This window comes from Budorcas taxicolor, chromosome 3 (assembly GCF_023091745.1).
Source record: "Budorcas taxicolor isolate Tak-1 chromosome 3, Takin1.1, whole genome shotgun sequence".
In the NCBI taxonomy this organism is placed as follows: Eukaryota; Metazoa; Chordata; class Mammalia; order Artiodactyla; family Bovidae; genus Budorcas; species Budorcas taxicolor.
In genome coordinates, this window is record NC_068912.1 from 9,956,631 (window position 1) to 9,973,024 (window position 16,394).

Here is a 16,394-nt window from a genome sequence, read left to right on the forward strand (position 1 = left end):
CATCCCTCCCAGTTCTACCACCGAGGCGGGTGGAGATGCGCCAATGGAAGACGTGATGACCTCTCAAGTTGATTTCTGGCTCCTTACCACCAAGACGTTTGCTTGATTTGCCTTTTCCTCTGATGCCACCAGGGGTGGAGCAGAGTAGCATTTCTGGAAATGTTTTCCAAGCTAGGACTAGTAGGGGAAACATCCGTCTCCCAAGTGCCCATGCACATTCCTGAGTACAGTCCTCGCCACAGTAGCAGCAGTCAGTCATACAGGGATGAACCACCACAATGTCCCTTCTGAGTGTCACCACACCAGTATATGTATTAGCAAAAGGGTCGGCCAGCAAGGAAAAAGTGATTGTTGTCCTCAAGCTACTAGGGCCGACCCTTCCAATTCATTCCCACGGATTCCACAAAAGGAATATCTAAGGAGTTGAGACAAAACCCACCAGAGAGCCTCCTCTGATCCACTAACAGCACTACCAAAGTAAGAAGCCTGCTGTACTTCCAATCCAGGGATTCTCGGCCTATATTCTCAAAAACCTCATGCTCGCTAGCAGCACTTCCATCCATATAGTGTGGAGGCACAGCCATAACAAGGATTCACTTTTAGAGCTCTGGCCCCCTGAGGCGGGCAGCCAAGAGAGTGACCTCTAGTCTGAGAGACAGCTCCGTCTCACTCCCAAACGTGCTGCTGTAACTTTCGACTCCTAGCAAGGCTAGGCACTTCCATACATGGGGTCTAAGTGAAAGCACATGGTATGGATCACAATTCCCTGGAAAGTCTATAATCTGATAGATCAGGTTAGTCGTTTTAATTCCCCACGCAATTACAAAATTGTCAAAGAGACCAGGAAAATGGGACCAAGAACAGAAAGTTTGCTCCACAAGCTTTGCCCATCTCTGGCCGCTCCCCTTGCTGGAATGCTGGGTGTCTCTTGGCATTGGCAGGTTGGTATAAACCCCCAACAAGGCTCCCCTTTTGGGGGCTGCCTTCAGTCATTATGAGCACCGTAAAACCACAGAGCAGGGCTCATCACTTGCTTCACGCAGGGCGTGTCATTCATTCACACAAGCACACAGTAGAGTTAGTAGGGTAAGAGGAGAAACATGTATACTGAGAAAGCAGAGAGGCTAGAGCTCTTGAGTGGTCTTACCTTGTCCTGAAGAACCCGGATGAGCCCCCAAGATGATAGCTTATGGTGAACGATGTTAGATTCTTGATCTCCGAAGAAGATTTAGCTTTGGGACCAAGGACCAAGCTTGATCACTCAAAAGCTTTTGTGTAGCAGAGTTTTATTAAAGTGAAAAAGGAACAGAGAAAGCTTCTGACATCAGGAGGGGGGATGGAGAGTGGCCGCCTTTCTAGTCTTAGAAAGGGAGTTATGTAATTTTTCAGTTGGTTATTACAGTAAATCAAAAGAATGTCTCAAGGTTGTAAAGGTCTTATCAGACCCATGAAGGAGAAACACGTCCTAGAGCAGGATCCATTGTTGTTATATAATCCTTAGTACAGAGTTTAAGCTGAGTTGTTTTGTTGTGTAATCATCAGCTCTGGACTTACAGAAAAAAAGTTTGTCCTTTTCTCCTCTTTGAGAACTCCAGACCCCTCTCTCCTCTTCAGGGACTCCAGACATTATTAACCTACCTAGAAATTGACTCTCTCATCTTTCCAGGAATTCTGGAAAATAGGATTTCCATGTGGCATGTTAAAAATTCAAGGAAAATTAAATTCTGAACTAACAATTCTTAACTCAGGATTTCCTCAAACAGTACACACTGTTTTATCATCTATTTATAAGTTTTGCAAGGCCAAAATCTTGCCCTATGGATTCTGTGGTCTAAGCATGAGGGATTTCCATAGTCTCCCTTTCCTTTGCATGCATGCTAAGTGGCTTCAGTCACGTCTGACTCTTCGCGACTCTATGGACTGTAGCCTGCCAGGCTCCTCTGCCCTTGGGATTCTCCAGGCAAGAATACTGAAGTGGATTGCCATGCCCTCCTCCAGGGGCTCTTCCTGCCCCAGGGATTGAACTCGGATTTCCTGCAGCTCCTGCATTGCAGGCGCGTTCTTTACCACGGAGCCACAGAGGAAGCCTCTCTTTCTTCTAGTTTTGAGCAATTGTTATATAGATCTATATATCAGCAGGGCACATTAGATGCTCCAATTCTCTCTCACTTTAAATTTCCAAAGAGAGTTTTTAATCTTTTTTTTTTAATTTTGATTTTGGATTTGAAGTTTTTTTAATTTTCACACAATTTTTAAAAGTTAGTTTCCATTTACAGTCATTAAAATATATTGGTTATATTTGCAAATGGTGAAATTTCAGTCTCTTTCTCTTTTTTAATTGAAGAGTAGTTGCCCTGCAATATTATATTTGTTTCACAATATTAATGATTCACAATATTAAAGGTTATATTTCACATATAGTTGCTATAAAATTTTGGCTATATTCCTTGTGTTGTACAATATATCTTTGTAGCTTATTTATTTTATACATACTAGTTTGGTCCTCTTAATCCCCTACCCTTATTTTGCCCCCCTTCTTCCTTCTCCTCACTGGTAACCACTAGTTTGTTCTCTATGTGCATCTGTTTCTTTTTTAATATATTCACTAGCTTGTTCTATTTTTTAGATTCCACATATAAGTGATATCATAAAGTATTTATCTTTCTCTGTCTGACTTATTTCACTTAGCATGATACCTTCCAAATCCACCCATGTTGTCACAAATGACAAATTTTATAATTTTTTTTGGCTGAGTAGAATTCCATTGTGTGTGTGTGTGTGTGTGTGTGTGTGTGTGTGTATCTCACATCTTCTTTATCCATTCATCTGCTGACACACACTTAGGTCACTTTCATATTTGGAAATGGTAAATAATACTGATAAGAACTGAATCTGATCCCTGGGTCAGGAAGATCCCCTGCAGAAGAGAATGTCTACACACTCCAGTATACTTGCCTGGAGAATTTTATGGGCAGAAGAGCCTGGCGGGCTACAGTCAGTGGGGTTGCAAAGAGCTGGATATGACTGAGTGATAAACACTTTCACTATCTCAGACTTTCAGAAGAACATTGGGGCGCGTGTATCTTTTCAAATTCGTGTTTTCATTTTTGGGGGGTATCTGTTTAGGAATGGAATTGCTGGGTTCTAGGGTAGTTCTGTTTTTAGTTTTTTGAGGAAACACCATACTGATTTCTACCATGGCTGCACCAATTTACATTCCCACAGTGCACAGGAGTTCCTTTTTATCCACACCCTTGCCAACATTTGTTACTTGTGTTCTTTTTGGTGATGGTAATTCTGACTGGGTTCAGGTGATAGTTCTTTGTGATTTTAATTTGCATTTCTCTGATGATTAATGATTATGAGCATCATTTCATGTGCTTGTAGATTATTTGCATGTTTTCTTTGGAAAAATGCCTATTCAGGTCCTCTATTTTTTAACTGAGTTTTTTATATTGAGTTGTATTAGTTCTTTATATATTTTAGGTATTAACCCCTTATCAAACATATCATTTGCAAACATCTTCTCCCATTCAGTAGACTGCCTTTTCATTTTGTTAACAGTTTCCTTTGCTATACTAAAGCTTTCAAGTTTAGTTAAATCCCATTTGTTTATTTTTGCTTTTGTTTCCCTTGCCTGAGGGGCAGACCCAAAAAGATACCGCTAAGACCTATGTCAAAAAGCATACTGTTTTCTTCTAGGAGTTTTATGGTTTCTGTTTCTACATTTAGGTCTTTATTCCATTTTGAGTTTATTTTTGTACATGGTGTAAGTGTTCTAATTTCGTTCTTTTACATGTAGCTAATATTCCTAACACCACGTAGTGAAGAGGTTGTCTTTTCCCCTTACTTCCTTTATTGTAAATTAATTGCCCCTAAGTGCATGAGTTTATACCTGGGCTCTCTATGCTATGCCTGTTTTTATTACCATACCAGCCCCATACTGTTTTGATTGCTGTAGCTTTGTAGTCATAGTCTGAAATAAAGGAGTATGATACCTCCACTTTGTTCTTTTTTTCAAGATTGATTTGGTTACTCAGGGTATTTTGTAGTTGCATATATATTTCAGGATTATTTTTCTAGTTCTGTGAAAAATGTCATGTCTATTTTGATAGGGATTACATTAAATCTGTAGACTGTTTTGAGTAGTATGGACATTTTAACAATATTAATTATTCAGTTCCTTTGGATTCAGTGGGAGAAGAGGAAGGTGGGATGATTTGAGAGAATAGCTTTGAAGCATATACATTACCATATGTAAAACAAATTGCCAGTGCAAGTTCCACGCATGAAGCAGGGCAACCAAAGCCAGTGCTCTGGGACAACCGAGAGGGATAGGGTGGGGAGGGAGGTGGGTTTGATGAGGGAGCCACATATATACCTGCAGCCAATTCATGTTGATGTATGGCAGAAGCTATCAAAATGTTGTCAAGTAATTATCCAACAATTAAAATTAATTAATTAATTTTTAAGAAGTCTTCCATTTGATGAATATGGGATATCTTTCCATTTATTTGTACTATCTTCAATTTCCTTGATCAATGTTTTATGGTTTTCAGAATATATGTCTTTCACTTCCTTGGATAAGTTTATTTCCAGATGCTATTGCAAATCCTGAAAGATGATGCTATGAAAGTGCTGCACTCAATATGCCAGCAAATTTGGAAAACTCAGCAGTGGCCACAGGACTGGAAAAGGTCAGTTTTCACTCCAATCCCAAAGAAAGGACATGCCAAAGAATTCTCAAACTATCGCACAATTGCACTCATCTCGCATGCTAGTAAAGCAATGCTCAAAATTCCCCAAGCCAGGCTTCAACAATATGTGAACCGTGAACTTCCAGATGTTCAAGTTGGTTTTAGAAAAGGCAGAGGAACCGGAGATCAAATTGCCAATATCTGCTGGATCTTGGAAAAAGCAAAAGAGTTCCAGAAAAAACATCTATTTCTGCTTTATTAACTATGCCAAAGCCTTTGACTATGTGGATCAAAATAAACTGTGGAAAATTCTGAAAGAGATGGGAATACCAGAGCACCTGACCTGCCTCTTGAGACACCTATATGCAGGTCAGGAAGCAACAGTTAGAACTGGACATGGAACAACAGACTGGTTCCCAATAGGAAAATGAGTATGTCAAGGCTGTATATTATCACCCTGCTTATTTAACTTATATGCAGAGTACATCATGAGAAACACTGGGCTGGAAGAAGCACAAGCTGAAATCAAGATTGCCGGGAGAAATATTAATAACCTCAGATATGCAGATGACAACACCCTTATGGCAGAAAGTGAAGAGGAACTCAAAAGCCTCTTGATGAAAGTGAAAGAGGAGAGTGAAAACGTTGGCTTAAAGCTCGACATTCAGAAAGCGAAGATCATGGCATCTGGTCCCATCACTTCATGGGAAATAGATGGGGAAACAGTGGAAACAGTGTCAGACTTTATTTTGGGGGGCTCCAAAATCACTGCAGATGATGACTGCAGCCATGAAATTAAAAGATGCTTACTCCTTGGAAGGAAAGTTATGACCAACCTAGATAGTATATTCAAAAGCAGAGACATTACTTTGCCAACAAAGGTCCGTCTAGTCAGGCTATGGTTTTCCCAGTGGTCATGTATGGATATGAGAGTGGGACTGTGAAGAAAGCTGAGCACCGAAAAATTGATGCTTTTCAACTGTGGTGTTGGAGAAGACTCTTGAGAGTCCCCTGGACTGCAAGGAAATCCAACCAGTCCATTCTAAAGGAGATCAGTCCTCGGTGTTCTTTGGAAGGACTGATGCTAAAGCTGAAACTCCATTACTTTGGCCACCTCATGCAAAGAGTTGACTCACTGGAAAAGACTCTGATGCTGGGAGGGATTGGGGGCAGGAGGAGAAGGGGACGACAGAGGATGAGATGGCTGGATGGCATCACTGACTCGATGGACATGAGTCTGAGTGAATTCCGAGAGTTGGTGATGGACAGGGAGGCCTGGTGTGCTGCAGTTCAGGGGGTTGCAAAGAGTCAGACACGACTGAGCGACTGAACTGAACTGACATGAATCTTGATTCCAGGTTGTGATTCATCCACCTCAGAATTTCACATGATATACTCTGCCTTTAAGTTAAATAAGCAAGGTGACAATATACAGCCTTGATGTACTCCTTTACCAATTTTGAATCAGCCTGCTGTTCCATGTCCTGTTTCTTCCTGACTCACATACCGGCTTCTCAGGAGACAGGTTAAGTGGTCTAGCACTCCCATCTCTTTAAGAATTTTCCACAGGTTGTTGTGATCCACAAGAAATGAAGATCGTGACATCTGGTCCCATCACTTCATGGCAAATAGCTGGGGAAACAATGGAAACATTGACAGACTTTATTTTCTTGGGCTCCAAAATCACTGCAGATGGTGACTGAAGCCATGAAATTAAAGGACAGTTGCTCCTTGGAAGAAAAGTTATGAGAAATCTAGAGAGCATATTAAAAAGCAGAGATATTACTTTGCCAGTAAATGTCTGGTTTATAGTCAAAGCTATGGTTTTTCCAATAGTCATGTATGGATGTGAAAGTTGGACCATAAAGAAGGTTGAGCACTGAAGAATTGATGCTTTTGAACTGTGGTGTTGAAGAAGACGCTTGAGAGTCCCTTAGATTGCAAGGGGATCAAACCACTCAATCCTAAAACAAAATCAGTCTTGAATATTCATTAGGAGGACTGATGCTGAAACTGAAGCTCCAATACTTTGGCCACCTGATGCAAAGAGCTGACTCAGAAAAGACCCTGATGCTGGGAAAGATTGATGGCAGGAGGAGAAGGGGACAACAGAGGAGGAGACGGTTGGATGGCATCACTGACTCAATGGACATGAGTTTGAGCAAGATCTGGGAGATGGTGAAGGACAGGGAAGGCTGGTGTGCTGCAGTTCATGGGGTCACAAAGAGCTAGATATGACTAAGTGACTGAACAATACAGTCAAAGGCTTTAGCTAGTCAATGAAGCAGAAGTAGATGTTTTTCTGGAACTCCCTTGCTTTCTCCATGATTCAGTGAATGTTAGCACTCTGATCTCTGGTTCCTCTGCCTCTTTGAAATCCAGCTTGTAATCTGGAAATTCTTGGTTCACATACTACTTAAGTCTAGCTTGAAGGATTTTTGAGCATTACCTTGGTAGCATGTGAAATGAGCACAGTTGTACAGTAATTTGAACATTCTTTGGCATGGTTCCTCCCTGTAGCTCAGACAGTAAAGAATCTGCCTGCAATGTGGGAGATCTGGGTTAGATCCCTGCGTCGGGAAGATCCCCTGGAGAAGGGAATCCCACTCCAGTATTCTTGCCTGGAGAATTCAATGGACAGAGGAGCCTGGCGGGCTATAGGCCATGGGATCACAGAGAGTCGGACACAACTGAGAGACTAACACTTCCTTCCTTACTTGCTTCTTTGGGATTGGAATGAAAACTGACCCTTTCTAGTCTGAGAAGGCACTGGCGACCCACTCCAGTACTCTCACCTGGAAAATCCCATGGATGGAGGAGTCTAGTAGACTGCAGTCCATGGAGTGGCTAAGAGTCGGACACGACTGAGCGACTTCCCTTCCCCTTTTCCCTGTCATGCATTGGAGAAGGAAATGGCAACCCACTCCAGTGTTCTTGCCCGGAGAATCCCAGGGACGGGGGAGCCTGGTGGGCTGCCGTCTATGGGGTCGCACAGAGTCAGGCATGAATGAAGCAACAGCAGAGGCAGCAGCAGCAGTCCTGCAGCCACTGCTGAGTTTTCCAAATTTGCTCACACACTGAGTGCAGCACTTTAACTGTTAGGATTTTTAAATAACTCAGCTGGAATTCTGTCACCTCCACTAGCTTTGTTAATACTAATGCTTCCTAAGGTCCACCTGACTTCACACTCCATAATGTCCGGCTCTCGGTGAATGACCACACCATCATGGTTATCCAGGTCATTAAGACCTTTTTAGTGTAGTTCTTCTGTGTATTCTTGCTACCTCTTCTTAATCTCTCCTGCTTCTGCTTAGGTCCTTACCATTTATATCCTTTATTGTGTCCTTCCTTATATGAAATTTTCCCTTGATATCCCCAGTTTTCTTGTCTTCTCTTTCCCATCCTATTGCTTTCCTCTATTTCTTTGCATTGGCCACTGAAGAAGGTTTTCTTATCTCTCCTTACTATTCTCTGGAACTCTACATTCAGTTGGATATATCTTTCCCTTTGTCCCTTGCCTTTTGCTTCTTTTCTCAGCTCTTTGTAAAGCCTCCTCAGACAACCACTTTGCCTTCTTGAGAGGCAAATTTCTCACTGCGCGCACTGCACTCAGTGTGTGAGCAAATTTCTTTTTCTTTGAGATGGTTTTGGTCACTGCCTCCTGTACAGTGTTTTAAAACTCTGTCCATAGTTCTTCAGGCATTCTGTCTACCAGATCAAATCCCTTGACCATCTGGTGATGTCCATATGTAGAGTCTCTTGGGTTGTTGGATGAGGGTGAGTGCTATGACCAGGTGCTCTCTTGACAGAACTCTGTTAGCCTTTGCCCTGTTTCATTTTGTACTCCAGAGTCAAACTTGCCTGTTACTCTGTGTCTCCCTTGACTTTCTACTTTTGCATTCCAATCCCCTATAATGAAAGGACATCATTTTTTGGTGTTAGTTTTAGAAAGTCCTGTAGGTCTTCTTTGAACCAGTCAACGTCAGCTTCTTCAGCATCAGTGGTTGGACATATACTTGGATTACTGTGATATTGAATGGCCTGCCTTGGAAAAAAACAGAGATCATTCTGTTGTTTTTTTGGACTTTACCCAAGTACTGCATTTTGGACCCTTCTCCTGACTATATGGGCTACTCCATTTCTTCTATGGGATTCTTGCCCACAATAGTAGATATAATGGTCATCTGAACTAAATTCTCCCACTCCTGTCCATTTTAGTTCACGGATTCTTAAGATGTTGATGTTCCTCTTGCCATCTCCTATTTGACCACATCAGATTTACCTTGATTCATGGACCTAACATTCCAGGTTCCTATGCAATATCGTTTTTTACAGCATTGGAGTTTACTTTCACCACCAGACACATCTACAACTGAGCAATGTTTCCATTTTGCCCCAGCCACTTCATTCTTCCTGGATTTATTAGTAATTGCCCTCCGCTCTTCCCCAGTAGCATGTTGCATACCTTCTGACCTGGGGCGGGGGGGGGGGGGGGGGGGCTCATCTTCCAGGGTCATATCTTTTTGCCTTTTCATATTGTTCATCAGGTTCTATCAGCAAGAATACTGGAGTGGTTTTCTGTTTCCCTGTCTAGTGGACCACGTTTTGTCAGAACTCTTCACTATGACTCGTCCAGCTTGGGTGGCATGGCTCATAGCTTTGTTGAGTTATGCAAGCCCCTTCACAACAACAAGGCTGTGACCCATGAAGAAGGCTGTGATTTGTGTGTGAGTGCTCGGTTATGTCTGACTCTTTGTGACCCCATGGACTGTAGCCAGCCAGGCTCCTCTGTCATGGAATTTTCCATGCAAGAATGTGGAGTGGGCTGCCATTTCTGCCTCCAGGGAATCTTCCCACCCCAGGGATTGAACCAGCAACTCCTGCATCTCCTGCACTGACAGGTGGAATCATTACCTCTGAGCCACCTGAGAAGCCCAAAGGGGACTACACCATAGCAATTAATATAAGCATTGAAGTACTAATACGTTAAGGAAGCTTATCTGGGCCTCTCCACACTTGGTAAAACTCTTGAATTTCCTCTGTTCTATTGATCATATTGGCAAAAATTTATGGTCAGATACTTTATATTGTAAACTGTTCCTTTAATTTCTATGGCCTCTAGTGATAAAGTCTAATCAGCTTGGCTCTTTTTAGGTCATTATAAATGTCTCTCTGGGTCATTTATGTGGTCCATTGAATTCGTCTGCATAAACTCTACACATAAGACTATACCAAAACATGTCATTTAAGAGACCCAAAAATGACAGACCATGCAGATGGTGCAGTTCTATAATATAAAAAACAATGCGTTTACCAAGCTATTTATTTTTTAAAAAAATTAACTTTTATTTTTAAATTTTATTTATTTTCTTTTTGCCTGTGCTGGATCTTCGTTGCTGTGTGCTGGCTTTCTCTCTTTGCGACCAGTGGGGGTTGCTCTCTAGTTGTGATGCAAGAGCTTCTTGATGGGGTGACTTCTCTTCCTGTGAAGTACAAGCTCTGGAATACAAGGGCTTCAGTAGTTGCCACGTGTAGGCTGAGTAGTTGTGGTGAGGGCTTAGTTGCCAGGCAGCATGTGGGATCTTCCTGGGCCCATGATCAAATCCGTGTCTCCTGCACCGGCAGGCAGATCCTGCCTGCCGCTGGGCCACCTGGGAAGCCCCGACCTTTCTTACTATATTCATGAAATTTAGAGTTCAACAAATCTGCTGGACTATCTTACTGTCAAGACACTATCTTAGTGTCAAGTAAGGCATATTTGGGCCCCTGAAGCTGTCATAGAAACACAAAGCGTCTTTTAGGGTCTTGTTCTACAGAACAACAGCAGCAACACCTGGCACTGTGGATTGAATTGTGTTCTCCCCAAAACTGATATATGTTGATACTCTGACTCCTAATGTGATGGTTTTGGAGTTGGGGCCTCTTAGAGTTAACTGGGTTCAGATGAGGTCTTGAGGGTAGAAGCCCCATCGTGAGATTATTCTCTGTATAAGAAGAGGAAGAGTCCAGACCTCACTACCACAGACCTATCTACCAAAGACCTCACCAGAATCTGACCACACGAGTACCTTGCTCACAGACTTTCAGCCTTCAGAACTGTGAGAAAATAAATTTCTGTTGTTTAAGCCATCCAGTCTAAGGTAATTCTGTGACAAACCGAGCTGACACTTGGGAGCTTGTTAGAACTGCTGAATTTTAGACCCTATCTCAGACTGATTGAATCAGAATCTGCATTTTTATTAAAACCTCAAGTGATTTTCATCCTTGCTACATGGCACAATTAAAGTTTGAGCAGCTCTATTTTCAGGACCTCCCTCAAGATAGAATAAAAATCATCTTAACATTTCAACTCCAGGAAGTAGGTTCTGGGGTGTCAAATTCTTCAATATTGTCCCAACCAGAAGTACCAAACCACAGACAGGTCTTTGCAAATGAAATCACCAGGATCAGTTTTTCTTGCTTCTTTTTAAACTGGATTTCATCTTTGGGGTCAGAAGTAAAGTGTTAAGATGTAGGCAAACAGGCGGAAGACAAGTAGGTTTTCAACAACTGTTTTTTCAGCTTTATTGAAGTATAATTGACAAATAAAATGTTATATATTTAAAGTGGACAATGTGGCAATTTGACACATCTACTTTGTGAAATGATTATCACAATTGGGTTCACACCAATATGTGACATAGCTACCTTTCTTTTTTAAATGTGTGTGATGATAAAGCTTAAGATCTACTCTCTTCACAAGTTTCAAGTACACAACACACAGTCACCATGCCGTACATTAGACTCCCAGAGCTTCTCTGTCTCATAACGGAGACAACATATCTTCCAACAACAACTCTTTACTGCAGTAAAAACTATTCTAGTCAACTCGCCCTAAAGTCACACATTCTTATGAAAATAAGAACAAGCATTAACAGGAACTTGAAAGGAATCAAAACTGTAACCAAGTTAAACCGCTGTGGACTCATGCAAATGTTCAACTGTCACCCTGCTAATGGGTCACCAGATCCTCCTCTTCCGTTAGCTGTATCAGATTTCCAAACTTCATGGAAACACCTGAGGAATCCAGGCGAAATAGTACAGACTTTCTTCTGAATCACAAGTGCCTATATTATTTCTTTCATTGCTAGGTCTGTGTCTAGAACTAAGATGAGGCTTGGTTTTGCTTTGTTTTTAGTAGCCTTTATTTTTCCTCTTAGTTTTATTGAGATATAATTAACACAAGCACTGTAGAAGTTTAAGGTATACACCATAATGAGTTGAATAACATGTATTGAGACATGATTACCACAATAAGTTCAGACATCCTTCATCTCATGTAGATAAAAGACCAGAAAAAGAGAAAACCCCTTTTTTTTTCCTTGTGCTGAGAACTTTTAGGATCTACTCTCTAAGCAACTTTCAAGAATACCGCCCAGCAATACGAACCATTGTCACCATGTATTAATGTATTAATACATTCCCAACACTTATTTATCTTTTAACAGAAGTTCATACCTTTTGGCCAGACTTCATTTTTCAGAGCCGTTTTAGGTTCATGGCAAGATTGAGCAGAAGGTGCATAGAGCTCTCATGTGTACCCTACTCCCACGTTATGTATTGCCTCCCCCATCAGAGTGGTTCATTTGTTACAACTGATGAACCTACACTGACCTCCCAAAGTCAATAGGTTACACTAGGGGGTGTTTTGTTTTAACCATAGCTGTATTTTTTATTTGACTATTCTGGGTCTTCGTTGCTGCGTGCAGGGTTTGTCTAGTTGCGGCGATTGGGGGCTACTCTCCAGTTGAAGTGCAAGGAAGGCCTTCTAACTGCAGTGACTTCTCTTGTTGCAGAGCATGGGCTCGAGGGCACTCGATTCATATGGAAAACCACCTCTGAGCAGCTATGGAAAGGAGAAGTCCCAGGCAAGATCCTGACTACCCACCAAGGTGAGCTCTAACTTCAGTGATAGATGCAGTACTTCCATTAAAAAAAAGAATGTGTCTTTCCAGCTAAGTTACGAATACTCTTTGTTATATGACCAATAAGTGGGATTATCTGAAAGCACCTTTGCTTTCAGAAAACCCCAAGAGAAAATACAATTCCATAGATTAAATGTTGCAATCTGGCCTTAAATCTGTTAATTCCTAGGGCTGGCATTAGAGAAAGAGGTTCATGAGGTTAAGTAAACTCCTCCAGGGTCCACAAAGATAGATTCAGCGAAGCCAGGAACATATCCACTCTTACCAACTTTTAGTCCCAGGCTGGGAATGTCATAGTAAAAACAAGAATGATTTCAGAGGCATGGTAAGGTAGAAACTTGGTCACAGTAAGTCAAAAACTGGCTTTGAGATGAAAACAGTACGTGAAATTAAAAGCCTAGTTACAGAAGGGACAGAGCCATGAGAACAGGGGGATATAGTTTCAAGGGAAGTTTTTAAAAAATTTTTTACATTTATTTTTGCTGTTTTGGCTATGCTGGGTCTTTGTTGCTGCCCACAGGCTCTAGAGCACATGGGTTTCAGTAGGTGTGGCACAAAGGCTTAGTTGCATGTGGAATCTTTCCAGACCAGAGATCGAATCATGTCCCCTACATTGGCAGGATTCTTGACCACTGAACCACCAGTGAAGTCCAGAAATTTTTTTTAACTCATTCTCACGTGAGACCTGACTGAAATTTTAAAGGGAGAAGTAAATATATGATCCTTTTGACATGTCCCTATTCCCTGGTGGTTCAGTGGTAAAGAATCTGCCTGCAATGTGGGAGATGCAGGAGATGGGGGTTCGATCCCTGGGTCAGGAAGATACCCTGGAGGAGGAAATGGCAACCCACTCCAGTATTCTTGCCTGGAAAATTCCATGGACACAAGAGCCAGGCGAGCTGCATGAGTCACAAGAGTCCATGGGGTGGCACAAGAGTCAGACACAACTGAGTGAGCACACAGCACCCACGTTGTATCATTAGTTCTTCATAATTCATTATTCATTCAATACACTTTTTAATTGAACACCGACTGTACGTGAAGAACTGACACAGCTGCTAGGAATATGAATGAAGGCAAGTCCCTCCCCTCAAGAAAGTAGTGTTACTGGTGTTGGTTCTTAAACAAACTACTTACATTTCTTAAAGGTAGGCTCTCTGAGCTCCTTGGAAACCTGCTAGGGCTAACCTGTGCTCTGCTTGTGAACAGGCCACACAGTCTTGCGTTAGGTTATCTGGCTTGTCACCTCCCGGTAGCTCAGATCTTCCTCCAGGACAAGGACAAGACTCTGGTCTTTGCATTCTCAGAGCATGGCAAAAGATGGGGCAGGGGAGAAGAGGACAAAATCTAGTAGTAAATGGGTTAACTTCACACAGGGATGTTTACATTTGTTGGTTTATTTTTAACCTTAGAAAGAATTTTCTGTGCTAAGCATTTTGGCCAAAGTCACAGAGAAGCTTGGGTCTGGGTAGAGCTGAGAGAAAGCCCCTCATCTCTCAACAATAATTCCAGGGCTTGATTACAAGTACAGTGTCAACTGAACATTCCCATTTTTTAAATAAATGACTCCTGCTGGAATATTCTTTTGTACAGTATCTGAAAGATTAGGGAGATACTGGTAGAAATAAGGCAATCCCTAGAAACATGAGATACACTTCAGGAATGTGTCTTAGTAACATGTGAGAGGTTGTCACTATTGAATGAAATCATCAACTGTTCTCTGAAATTCCCATGAATCTACCCAGAAAGGAATCTTTCCCTCCTCCTTATCTTGACAACCACCCCAGAGAACAGCTAAGTCTTCACGTTCCCAAGTGTCTCTCTTCTCAGAATCAGAGTTCAGAATAAGCAGCTTTCTTTTTCATTCACCCTGAGAAGGGTGAAGCAGTGACAAGCTCACACTGCCCCCTCCTGGCCCACCCACTCCCTAGCAAGGAACATACATTCACTCCTTCCTGACCTTCTCAGGCTCTTTTCACTCCTGTTTAAAAAAAAAAAAAAAGAGAGAAGAGAAAAAAACAACAGAATGCCCCCACAAAAGTCAAATGCCTTTATTTTATATATAAAAAAAAATTTGTACAGTTTTAATTCCTATGTTTAAGAAAAAAAAAAAATCCCTAAAATTGCCATAATGTTTAGATCCACTGCAAACTGTAAAAACAAGCTTTTTATATATTAAAAAAAAAAGAATTTACATTTTACAACTTTCTACATGCATGCACAAGGTCTCAGCTCTGTAACCCAAAAAAAGGGGGGAAAAAAATCTAGATCCAACAGCGGAAAATTCTACATTTACAATCTCACTTGGAAGGAACTCAAAAAGTCCCCTTCCTTGCACACACAAAAGAACAAATCACAACAATCACACACCAGGACCAACTCCATCAGCAGATGCTGCCCCGTGGGGAAGGCAGAGGAAAGAGAAGACAGAATGACAGACACCACAGAGGGGCAAAGGGAGCTCATCCAGGCCCAGGAGAGAAGGAGAGAAGCTTCAACTCTGGGAAACAGCTGTTTCAGATGAGAAGGGATCCCAATGTCTCATCACAGGGATGGCAACAGGACTGAAGTGGGGAGGGGAAGTGAAAAGGAAAGGGCTGAGATGGGGGGGGGGGGGTGCAGTGGGAAGGAAAAAGGAGAGGCGAGAGGGAAATAAACAAGAACAGAAACAGTACGAAGAGGAGTGTCAGAGACAGGGACCAGTGGGGACAGCGGCAGAGTGGCGAGGTAGGTGCAGGACTGAGGCACAGCATCCTGGTGTGGAGGGGAGGACCACCGGCCTTCCCAGGTGGTGAAAAGGAAGGCCTGGGAGGCGTGGCGGGGATGCGCTACGACGCCATGGGGCCGCAGGAAAGAGCACTGGAGAGATGCAGCCACAGCGTCCGCGATGACGGTATGTGGGGTGGGGGTGGCAACGGGTGGGCACACCCCCACGAGGGAAGGATGAGAAAATCCAGCCTGTGATGGGACAGACAAGAGTAGGGGACACTGGTCAGAGGGACCGAGGCAGCTACAAACCCTACCTCAGTTCACAGTATGGAGACAACTTCCTATACAGGAGACGCAAGAGACAAACACAGCCATACACGTGACAGTTCATCCTGACATTTTAAAAAATAACAATAGCAGTAATCAAAGAAGACAAAGATACCACAGTTCTGACGCAAAGGACCAAAACACTACCAGTCTCAGTCACAGCCCTTAGTGCTTAGAGACAGTGTTGGGGCGGGGGGGGGGGGGGGCGGGCGGGAGCGGGGAATGTCTTTTTGTTTTAGTTAAAAGGAATGAAAAAATCACAGTGATTAAAAAACATGGCAGGTTCTTAAAATAAACACTCCCCCACCCCCTCATCTAGGGCAGCAACTATGATCACAAATACTTTCCCTCTCCCCACCCAACTCTTCCCCAAACCACACCACATCCCACTCCTGCCCACAACGGCAGTCACCCCAGTCACCATCCAGGCCCCGTTTTCCAGGATAGTGAGGTATTTAGAAATGTGACCCAGAAGGGATTCCTCTGAAACCACGTCTTTGAAGAGAAGAAAAAAAAATACCTTCCCAGGACCTCCAGGACAGGATGGGTATCACTCGGGCTTACCCTCAAACTCACAGCCCCAGCCCAAGGCTGCCTTCCAGGCCCTGCCCAAGTCAGCCGTGTAACCCACCCATGTGCAGACAAGGTAAGCACTGGCTGAAGAGCCCTTCTCGAGGAAGTGGTGTGTGGACAGATG